The sequence below is a fragment of the Trichoplusia ni genome, chromosome 23 (assembly GCF_003590095.1).
Source record: "Trichoplusia ni isolate ovarian cell line Hi5 chromosome 23, tn1, whole genome shotgun sequence".
Classification (NCBI taxonomy): Eukaryota; Metazoa; Arthropoda; class Insecta; order Lepidoptera; family Noctuidae; genus Trichoplusia; species Trichoplusia ni.
In genome coordinates, this window is record NC_039500.1 from 5,040,580 (window position 1) to 5,051,935 (window position 11,356).

The window sequence follows — 11,356 nt, forward strand, 5'->3', positions numbered from 1 at the left end:
TAAATCAAATGTAGTCAGTGTCACTTACGTAATAAAAGTGCGAATTTTAAAAGGAAAAAGGCTTTTAAAATAAACCCCCTTTCAATTATTAAGTACTAGTTTGGAATTGATAGTATGAATATAAATATTACGACTCCGTACCGGATATTTGTCTACGCGAGCCAAATGTCCGATTGATCAAATCATGCCGATCTATTTAAATAGGATGGTGTAATTGAGATGACATAGTTTCAAGCTTACGAGAGTGTCACGTGAAAGTGTGTACACATCCGATTTTAAAATTCATCATAAACAGAACTTAAGCTTTTTAATGGAATTGTGTGATTTTTTTTTATCGCGAACTTATAAAATTTAAAAGGTTTAAAATTATCCATTAGTGTCCCACTGTAGGGCAAAGGGAGGGAAGGAATCCTTCCTTTGGATTTTCCCGGTACCTAATAGCTAAAATTGAAGGCATAGAAATTAAAAATTCATTTTTGTACCAAATAAAATTAGCGTGTCTAAATGTTGTCATACATTCAATTTTATTTACTTTTCTATTCAATTAAAATTATCACAATGATAATTATTTTTTAATAAAGCATTAAGTATGGAATACCTACCAAATCTGTTATTTAAATTATTACTTTTTTGTTTCAGGTCAGTAATTACTGCAGTAATATGAGGAAAATGGTAAATAAATAAATGCAAGTAATAAATGCAAGTTACACACCCGAACATCTGAAAATAACTTAACAAAAATTTTAATGAACCACTTTCGACGAAACGTTTCAAATAATGAGTGGAGATTAAAAATTCTTCCAATGACTCAGTTTTAAACGATCAGCATTTTTTATGTCGATTGTTCCTCCCGGCATAAACCATAAAACCGTTATTGGGACGCTCGTAAAATCTTCCATAACATACCGAACACCAATTAATAAGAGCCATGATTAATTTACTGATATACTTTTATAACTAAGACTACCTAAATATTAGAAAACCTAAATATTTTTTTAAAATCTCACCAATATATCTTGAGATTTGAAAGTTCAAACAAACAAACTCTTCAGCTTTAAGCAATTAGTATAGATTAAATATAGAAATTAAACCCGAAGTCACCATGAATATTAATTTTAAAGGAGGTCGGTAGCTCCACCCTTCCTGTAATACCCCATTTAAAATATGAAAGCAATTCAATGTAGGTATTAATAGTAATGAATTCCTTATTACAGATTTAATTAGTCCAGTATGAGCACAAAGGGATTCCCGGTTGAGATCCGGGATTCAATGAAAAAACTTTGAATTTTTCCTTGAATAACTTTCTGGTTATGAATGTCTAGTGGTTTGACTCTCTTTACTTGATTTAAATGTCATCTGCATTTCATTTAAATGACCGCGGCTTAGCCATACGTACAGACGGAAGATTTTATATAAAATGTACTTTTTTATTATTAGGCAATTTATGAAAAGATGACCGCTCTAGCTCATGGCATGCAGGCCACTAGTTTTCATATACTAAAACGCACGCAAAAAATAATAAATAACAATGTGATCTCTGATTAATTAAATTGTCACCTGCGATTGTAAGGCTGATACGTTTGGCGGTGGTAGTGGCCCCAATCCTGAGGAGAGGGAAGGAGGGGGGTTCCCACGACACTTGGAGAGGAAATGGAACTTTCAGCTTTGATAAAGTTTTAATATATTCTTCGGCAAGTTTCCAAGTTGTTTCGCCGGGCGTTATGACGGATTCTGTGTGTGTTCGCTCTCTTTTCGTTACGCTTTTTCCAGTTTCACTTATTCCATGGAAGGATGAAGGATTTAATTTATGGAATATGGCTGCGGGCGCGACATCCCGTTAGAGAAAGTATATACTTTGAGTAAGTTTGGAAGTTGGTTCGTGTCGGGAGTAGTTTGCAGCGGGTCGCGGGCTTCTTGCATAGCTTCCGAGAAATTGCTATGAAGTGCGAGAACAAGTTCCCCTTGGTGGGTTTTCTTTGTTACTTTGGTCTCTTTTACATATAATTGTACTAGTTAGAGTTCTGTTCTACTTCGGAAACCTACGTAAAATTTTTGGCCTTTGTGCTAAAAATCAACAGCGTAATTTGGGAATACCGTGGCATCTGAAAGTTTATAACATGTCTACGATACTTTGTTGGATTTGTAATATAATTTTATCCATTAGTAAATATTTACCAACCTAAAATAAATCAGTCTCACTGAACAAATTAAAAACAAGTAATTGAAAATTACAAAACTTTAAGTATTTTACATTTTCTAAATAAAATACTAAATTCATAATTAATGATAATGAACGTCGCCAACTTTCTCACTCAATGGGTTATTTGCTATTCAAAAGTGTTTAATCGTAAATATGGAAAAAAAGGTAACTGGTTTACGAGTTTCGAACAAAAGCGGTCTGATTACGGCACTCCTGAATTATTTTTTATGTTTTAAATTTCCGCGAAGTTTCGCGAAGCCGAGGGAATCTATTCAAGAAAATAATTAACCTTTATCCGTCGCTGTCAAATGCAATGAGCCGCGAACGCCGACTTGCTTCGTTTTTAATGTATCGATTTTTTAACTTGATTGCATTGTTTGATTTTATTTTTCAATTAGAATTGATTCGGGAGGCTTGATGTTTTGTTTTCGTCGCTTATTTAAAAGAATCTAAAATATTTTGAACTACATTAATAGTGCAGTTTTCTTAAACTTCGTTCCAGGTCTTCCATTAAATCCAGGTTACATTACTTTTAACAATCAAGTTCCAATACAAAACCTGTGAAAAATTTGCAACCATTTCTAAGTTGTCCTTAGACCTCGCTTTAAGTTACGTCACAAACGTCAAGTGCTGCTATCGGATTATCCCAAAAAGGCGAGACTACGCCACTTTTGGTCCCCAGACAGTCTGACAAGATATCTTCGTCGACCTGCTTGACTTTACGTCTGTGCCCATTACGTGGCCGCAGCGACAAACAATGCTTTGATAGCTTCTAAACTGGGGCAATCCCGGCATCGCTCCTTGTCACACCCGTAGGGCTGCTAAGCCAAGGATTATGACTTAAACCAAGCTAGCACAAACAAATTAATGTTGAAGTTGCCTTTCCAAGACCATTTTAAAATTAAAACAACATTTACGTTCTTATTTTAAAATTTAAATTCAAACGCTCATTTGTTTACACTACTAAGTCTGACCGGCCAGTACCAACAAGTTTTTCAAGCAATGAGTCTTTACAATTACAATGCATTCAATTTAGATTCCGATTTTAAAAATGGCATTCGATAACCCTAATAAATCTTGTGCTACGTCTATCTCGCTCCCACATCGACCTGCAATCACTCCCTCGACGCCGACGCTGCCCCAATGATATTTGTGTTCGATTATAATTAAACCTATGTCCTCCTTCTTTGAAATGTCAAGCTGTCTTTAATTAAAGCCGGCCTTTAATTATAGATCTGTCCCTTTCAGTTTTCTTCAAACAAAAAGATGTTCGGGTATTATTTATTAGTTGACTAATGACTCAATGCTTTCGTAATATTTGTCCGTAAACGTCTGATGCTAAACATGGCGTCTGAGAGACTTCTGTAATCATTTTTGGCACACGTTTTGGTGATCAAAATATTGTGTTGTTATTGTATTAGCGCACTCAAAGCTTTAAATGAAGTTTGTTTACCTCATGTTCTTCACAGAAGAACTTTCTAGACACATTATACAACTGCTTTTTATTTACTGTGTGTAAAGTGATTCTCATAATTAAAATATAAAATTCATAAAGTGGGTAAAACACTTAGTTAAGTTTGGCTCTTAAGCTGGAATCTGCTTGTACTGAAACTAGTAAACTGCAAGTGGGTGTAGTTGTACCCTCAATTCGGTCCACAAAACACGAAAGTTTTGAGCGAACTGTTTGTTACACTTTAGACTCGATTTAGAATAAACTGGAAACTTACCAACTGGAGATACTCAAGTAAGTATTTTCGGAGGACTTGTTCTGTTGGAATATTTATGTATGTATATACAGCTATGAATAGAAAATCGATAAACCAAAGAAATACACATGTCCAATATCTGTTAAGATTAGCAGAAATGTCATTTGAATAACTAACAGGTGCCAATTGCCCGAAAAAAGAATATGGATTTTCACATAGGAGACTTTGACACAGGAATTTGCGTTTGACCCATTGAAAGTAGGTCACTGATCCGCTGCATGACTTTCAAATTCATTCAAGATTATTTAAGGGCATTAGCAGACAGTCATTTCTTAGGTTGTGTTTACATTGATACGGAGATGGGTGGTGAGTTGCGGTGACAGTGCTTGAAATTTTCTGAAATAGTTTCACAACGGAGTGACGATTGATTGACGACACGATCCGCTACATTTCGCCTAGTTTCACATGTTAAGCCTAATGTAATAGTAGTATATCTTGTGGCACTGTAGATCATCCATTTGAAAAAGGTTGCTAGAAGCGTTGATGATAGACAGCCATAGTCTGATGCGTCAGTTTATAGACTAAAACATTTTCGACAAGAAGTTTTGTAACTTGCATTAACACGTGCACATGAATGCCAGCACGTGCCACTTGTGCATGCTTTCGCAAAGCAATTTGTCGGTGTTCGCGACTCGTGTAAAAGGTCTTATGAGTTTATAAGCACGTACGAGACTTACATAGTGACGCGTTTCGCGTTAATACGCGTAAAAATAACCGCTTAAGTTTGTAAATACCCTGAGTTTATATTGTTTCGTAGAGGTCTTGCAAAAAAATTATTATCCTATGGCAGAATATTTCGGTTAATTTAGGGTATTGTACAGGTAAAATTAAGCTGGATGGGGATAGTGCTAGATATGTTATCGTAAAAACTTTTGAGAAAGGCCTTTGTCCAGTATTTGAAGTATTATATGAGTTGAGGTGATTCGAAGTAAAAGCATATATACAAAACATATAGATATAGTTTTATTTAATGGGTTCATATACTAGGCCTTAACTCTTTCATAAATATGTGGTATAAATGTTCCTGAAAAGCCTCAGCACTAAAACTAAATAAAGCCCATAATAAGCTTACTTGAATCTCAAAAAAGGTTGAAGCAAAGTGTGTGTCGTTCCATCAGGCTGATGAGGTGGTCGCCAAGTAAAGGTCTGCATACATGAATCATGTTGACCGACTCACCTCAAAGTCCGTTATATATCGTGTCACTTTACTCTCTGTCCGCCTTCCCGACCCGCCGCGCCAAGATTGTGCAAGTGAAAAATACAGCTGCGACAATGTAGACCAGGATGGGAAGAATTTTATAGAAACCATGTTAAATAAAAAATTAAAAATGTTCAGTGTATGTTTAACACTAGAGGAGCTAAATTAATTGGAAGAATGTTCGCGTGTCGACCACGTGCTTGGGACGAAATTCATGAATTTCATAATGGCGCCCAACAGGGACCCACGAAACCACCACCTCTTTGTTGCCAACTAATATAAAACATTATTTATACTTGTTCGCAATTATTGTTTTGTTCGTTATTTTCTGTTATAAGTTTTGTTATTAGCTGAGAAACTAGATTTTCTAGTATTGCCTACAAAGCTTTGGAAGCTCTATCATGTTTTCTGAAACATCGATTACTATTTATTTATTAAAACAACTTCAAAATAACAGTTTCAATGTAAGGTTAGATATCTAGTCACATAATAGACTCACGTTTTTTTGATGTTGTAAATATTTAATTTCTGGTTTGCTACTCAAAAATGTCAACCATAAAAAACGGACGGGCAAGCTTAACCGCATCCTAAAATCATATTAATCATACAATGTTTACCATACACGGCTTAAATCAGAATACCATTACCGCCATCCCGACACATAAAACCTCAGAACAGCCTTCTGTCACAAAAATATTTTTTGCCATCCATAATTTTTTATTGAAATCAAGCCGGCCATAAACCAATCGAGACTCTCAGACATAAACAAAGCTGCTGGCGCCGACGATGTTTTCTTGTTAACTGCGGCTGTAATAGGTGGATACGTTCGACGGAGCCTCGGCCACAAACACGACTAGCTTGGCGAAAACAACACTATTTATCAAGAGGGTTGATATCGAACTCTTTTCGGGAAAGTCGGGCAATAAAAGCCACAGCGGCGCGTGGGGATTTCATATTCCAACATGGCGGGTATTCGCGGCAACGGCCAATTCACTTATACCGGGACTCAAGGCTCGCCCGACCGTAGAACTTGGCTATCATATTATCTAAGATCTGTATTCGCGTCGACTGATGCTTTTGCTTACTCAAGTGACTTTTAAGCACTGCTGCTGGATGATTTGATATTGGTTTGTTATGTAAACAGCGTGGAATATATTTAGCTTTGCAGTTAAGATAAATTCGATTATTTTTTATTGAAAACGGGTTGTGATTGTTCGAAATGGATTCAAAACTCGTAAATCTGATTTAAATATATTGTTACGTAATTTCAAGTTATTTATTGAACCATAATGAGTAATTATTTGATGTAGTAATACTTCAATAAATATAATTAAATTAAGTAAACATTCCCATTGTTATTATAATCACTTAATTAGGTAAACTGTAATATTTACTAATTATTAGTATTCTAACTTTGCCTGATATAATCTATACAATAAATAAATATTGCATTGTCATGATTATCATTTATAGGCATGCCCTAATACATGGTTGAAGTAATTACAATATTACATACTATTGTGTGATAAAAATATGTTTATAAATACTAAATCCATACAACTGCGGGTCGGGCTGATTTGTGTGAAATGTAAACCAACCAGAGCGCTAACTAAGTACATTAGGTTTTAGGAGTTCAGTGACATACACACGTACAATACAATTATGTCGTATACACATACACATACAGAATATTTATAAATTAGTTAGTGTCTAGGTACGTGACAAACATTATTACGAGTAAAGAAGCCAAGTTCAAAATCACAACTCTGTGTAATTAAAGATTATTATATAAATATCCCAAAATGGTGTACCAACACAAGTTGTTTACAATTTTTGGACACGTTTGTTATCAATTTCTCAGTACTTTTCCTGTAACTTAGTTGCTTATTAAGTTGCTGAGCTATTTAGGTACTTGTATCAAAAGTTTATGTAACAAATAAGATACGACGGCTGAATACTTTGGCATTAAATTTCTGAGAAATGAATAAATCCCTATTATTAAAATGTTTCGAAGAAATCATTAAAATGCTGCATGTTTATGGTACATATTGTAGGCGCCTAATATGGAGCAGAGTGTCTACCGATGCCTCTTGTGGCAAATAAAATGCAGTTATGAAAGCGAGCGTAGCGTGGTGCATCATCTTTCTCTTTCACATCAGAAATAGTCTAGTCTTTTATGCAGATGTTGTGGTAGGCTACCAGATTTTGAAACCTAAATACATTATTTCACTTACGAGATAGCCCATTTATCATCTTCTTTATTTATTTATCATTCATTCTTTATTTTTAAAAGTTTCAATCAATTGAAACTTTTTAAAATAAAGAAAAAGGTTTTGTCACTATGCCACGATTAGGTTAGTGACTCTTCTTATTATTCGCACATTCAACAAACAGGAACACTATGCCTAAACGATCACAGAACTACATACTATAAGATATTTTCATAACATACCTATTAGTAACTTCAAACGTCTAAAATGTCCCGAGAAAACGCCAAAACAAAATTAATATCCCGTTAGTTGTAACTAATGGCTTACAGTGTTCGCCAAAAAATATTGGAACGATAACTATGTTTGTTCGCACAACCTTGGTTCGGCCAGTGTCGGGTTTAAGGAAGCATGTATAATCCCACGAAAACAATAAATGTGGAAATAAGAGCCAAGATCAACATTATCAATAATTATATTGTAGTTGTCTACCTTAGCCATGATTTTAGATTTTTTTTTTCGCGACAAGTTTCGTAGATGACCTATTCTTTTTTTTTAATTTTCATCCGTTCAAAAGTTGTAATGTTTTCGTGTTATGTATAAAGACGGCATTGTTCACCAGCTCTTATCTAGAACTTGGCTAAGCACACTCCCGCGTGTCTAGTTCGGCCTTGAGACCCGTGTGTCTCGCATCGGGTGTCAACAAAGACGTTCTATTTCCCAACTCTATTATTTTAGTATGAAGGATTTAAGTTCAGCGGTTTGCTTTGTTTGAAGATGTTCGACTAAAGAATGTTGAGGAGACGTGCTTTCAGGTCTGTGCGATTTCTCTGCCTGAAGCGATGGAGGCGTACAGCAGATGTAACTTTGTTTTTATAATAACTTTAGTCTTTGTTTGGCGTCTCTTTAACATTCTTTATGCTAGTTTAGTTTACAAATAGCAGACGGTTAAACTCCGTATTCATAGTTTTAATAAGTTATGGGAACTTTGTAGAGTCTAATTATGAAATCTGCTGAAGATATTTTTCTTGTAGAGTTTTTGAGTTATTATTTTGTCTGATGTTTGTTTTGTACCTCTAATGAAGGTATTATAGCACAGAGTAATGGGAGAGTCACATCAATCTGATCCCAGACAGCTAGTTAGTCATCTGTCTAGACTGGTCATTACAGATGAGCCTCCAAAAAGTACGATTCAATCTATACAAACGACCTATCGATACCAAACTGTTTTCAAAGGATATTTGTATACTTACATTCTATGGCTCAGTGCTCTGTCAGTATATTTCATTTGCAGAAATCAATTGTGATTGAAGGTACAATAGACGTCTACTCTTTTTCATTATCCAATGCTCAATTACTAAAATTGGTAATAGAATAAACACCTAAAAATATCAGCATTAAATAAATACGTCAAACAGGTTTGGTTAACACTCCTTACAAACATTTGGTTCACGAACTCTCTTTATTCTGAGCTTAAATATTAAGTTATTTTCCCAAACATATCTGTGAGCGCCCTTACGTCCTTTTATTTGCGTTTTGCACGAAAATATACATCATTTTATTTTAAATCGTTTAACACACCCGCAGTTCAAAAGGTTCCATTATTATAATTCTAACAAGGGAAGAACAAAACTCGTGCAATGCTTGCTTATAATAAAAACAATGGGTCGCCCCACGCGTTCCTGAATGTTTTAGCGGACTCAACCCTTGTTTCGCACGCGCAAAACATTTTTACTTCACTTTTAGCCACTAAGGCTCTCTTTGAAAAATTACTTAGATCGGTCGAATTGATGTTATGAGGACTCATGTTAATATGCCCGTGACATGTGTTTTCTAAACTCGACAATTTAATTTATTTAATGTAACCATAACATTCTAGACATCTACAAAAATATTGATAAGTACCTGAAGTCCGACTTATTTGGCCATGCAGAATAGTGGTGTTTAACTTCTATAATTTAAACGAAAATAGGAATGTCTAGCATCAAAAATAAAAGTACTATCAGACCGAAAATGGCCGTAACATCCGAACGTGGGACAAAACAACACATTTTGATGTTCGTGCCACACAGGTGCAATGTACTATTGTAGTGTAGTCTATTTTATATTCCCGTATCCATTTAGGAGGAAAGTGCGATAAGCGAAATTGCCTTGCTTTTATAACAAGTACGCCACTAAAAAGAACCACCGAAAATGAGAGCCAGATTGGTCCGTGAAATTCTGGGTCGTACCGTTTTGCGCTTGCAATATTTTGATGTGGCCACTTTCAGAAAATGGTTGCTTCTTGCATTCCATTTTTCGTAGTTTACAGCTTTTGTGGACATTAGATACTTAATATTATTATCTAGTGCGATTAAATTAACGCCGGAATAATTTGCCGACACGAAATTACAAGATTCCGTTCAGCCGGTCAAGTCAATTACAGGTGGCTTAGAAAGTTATGATCCCTTACCAAACGGGAGACGTAGATTTATCTGTTTTGGCTTCGATTTGCTTATTTTACAGCGCGCATTTAAAATTGAATACATTAATTTCGAAAAGTTTGTCGTGGACTAAATTACAGATGAAGACGAGTGTCGGCTGCGAGGTAATTTGACTCGTAACATTACTCGTTTACGGTTCTAATTTAACTGCGACATTATTAATCAAGTTAATGCTACATCAGTTGCCCCATTTGTATGGAAGGTTTTTTGAAGGTAATTTGTGAGCGCTGTTATATATTTTCGTAACGTGACATATACTGAGGTTTGACAAAGTCTGCGTGAGGGTTTAGAAGAAAATATTGTGCGTGTTTATTATTCCGAGCGATGAGAATGTTGGTATTCATATTACGATTTACTTTCGTGCAGGCACATAAAATGGTTCGTATGTACCAGCCGCCGAGAGACGAACGCCAACTAACTGTCAAAAGACTGAAATACACGAAAACATCATACATTACTGAAATCGGATTTAACTCACAGACACACTACCCTTAACCCGTAAACAGAGACATAAATTATTGAATACCATATCATATTCACTGACTTCGAAAAAAGTAGAAAGAGATACGCAAAATCGAATCCCCTTTCAATAGTCGGCACGTACGAGGGACCACGTTCGCTTTTCGTCCAATATTTAGTATGCACGTACTTAAACGTGATTGGTGGAACATCCCGAAGCTTTGTGGGGTATTTGCAGTTCTATCACGTGTGGCGTGTTGGCTACGTGACGTCACACTACCTGGTCGAGGGCACCAGCTCTACCCGCCATCAGTATGTAAAACAGATCGTCGGCTAAAGAACATAATTCGGGAATCTTGGCTGCTTTTTGGATCTTGATAATTAAGGGACCCAAATTATTTTCTGAATTCGGGGATGAATCCAAATTGGGCATATTGTTGGCTTAATGTAGCAACTGTGGTTTGCGTCCCTTAGTTTACATATGGTTTAGGAAATAAGGAATTATTTGGTAGACAAATCTTTGGGTTATTTGACACTAATTTGCCATTTGTAAGGCAGAAATGAGGGCTATTAGTTTCTGTTTGCTTTGAAATTGCATAAAGATAAGTCATAAAGATACTCAGACTCAAAATAAGGATTCGTGAATCACACAAACTTGTTCTACGCGGGGATCGAACCCGCGGCATGTTGTGCTATCGGTTATCCGACCCGTCGCAGTCACAGCTTCAACCATCCACTTGATAATTTGCACTCATATTATTTTCACATATTTTTGTTCGCATAGCGTAAGAATGAATACGCTTAGTTCTGACACCTGTATTTTCATTGCATGTCGTTGATAAAGCATTCTGACTTTTATGAAAACATGAGGTTGCTCGCACTTTGTCTCTTGTCATACGCTCCATTGTTGAATTGATGAATGAGACACGGATTTATGGGATATTGGGAACTGTAGTCCGCTTTTTATAACCTAAAAATATGTGAAAAAGTTGTGAAAGTGTAACTTATTTTTAGAATCCTACAGAGAGCTACAGCGAGGTGGT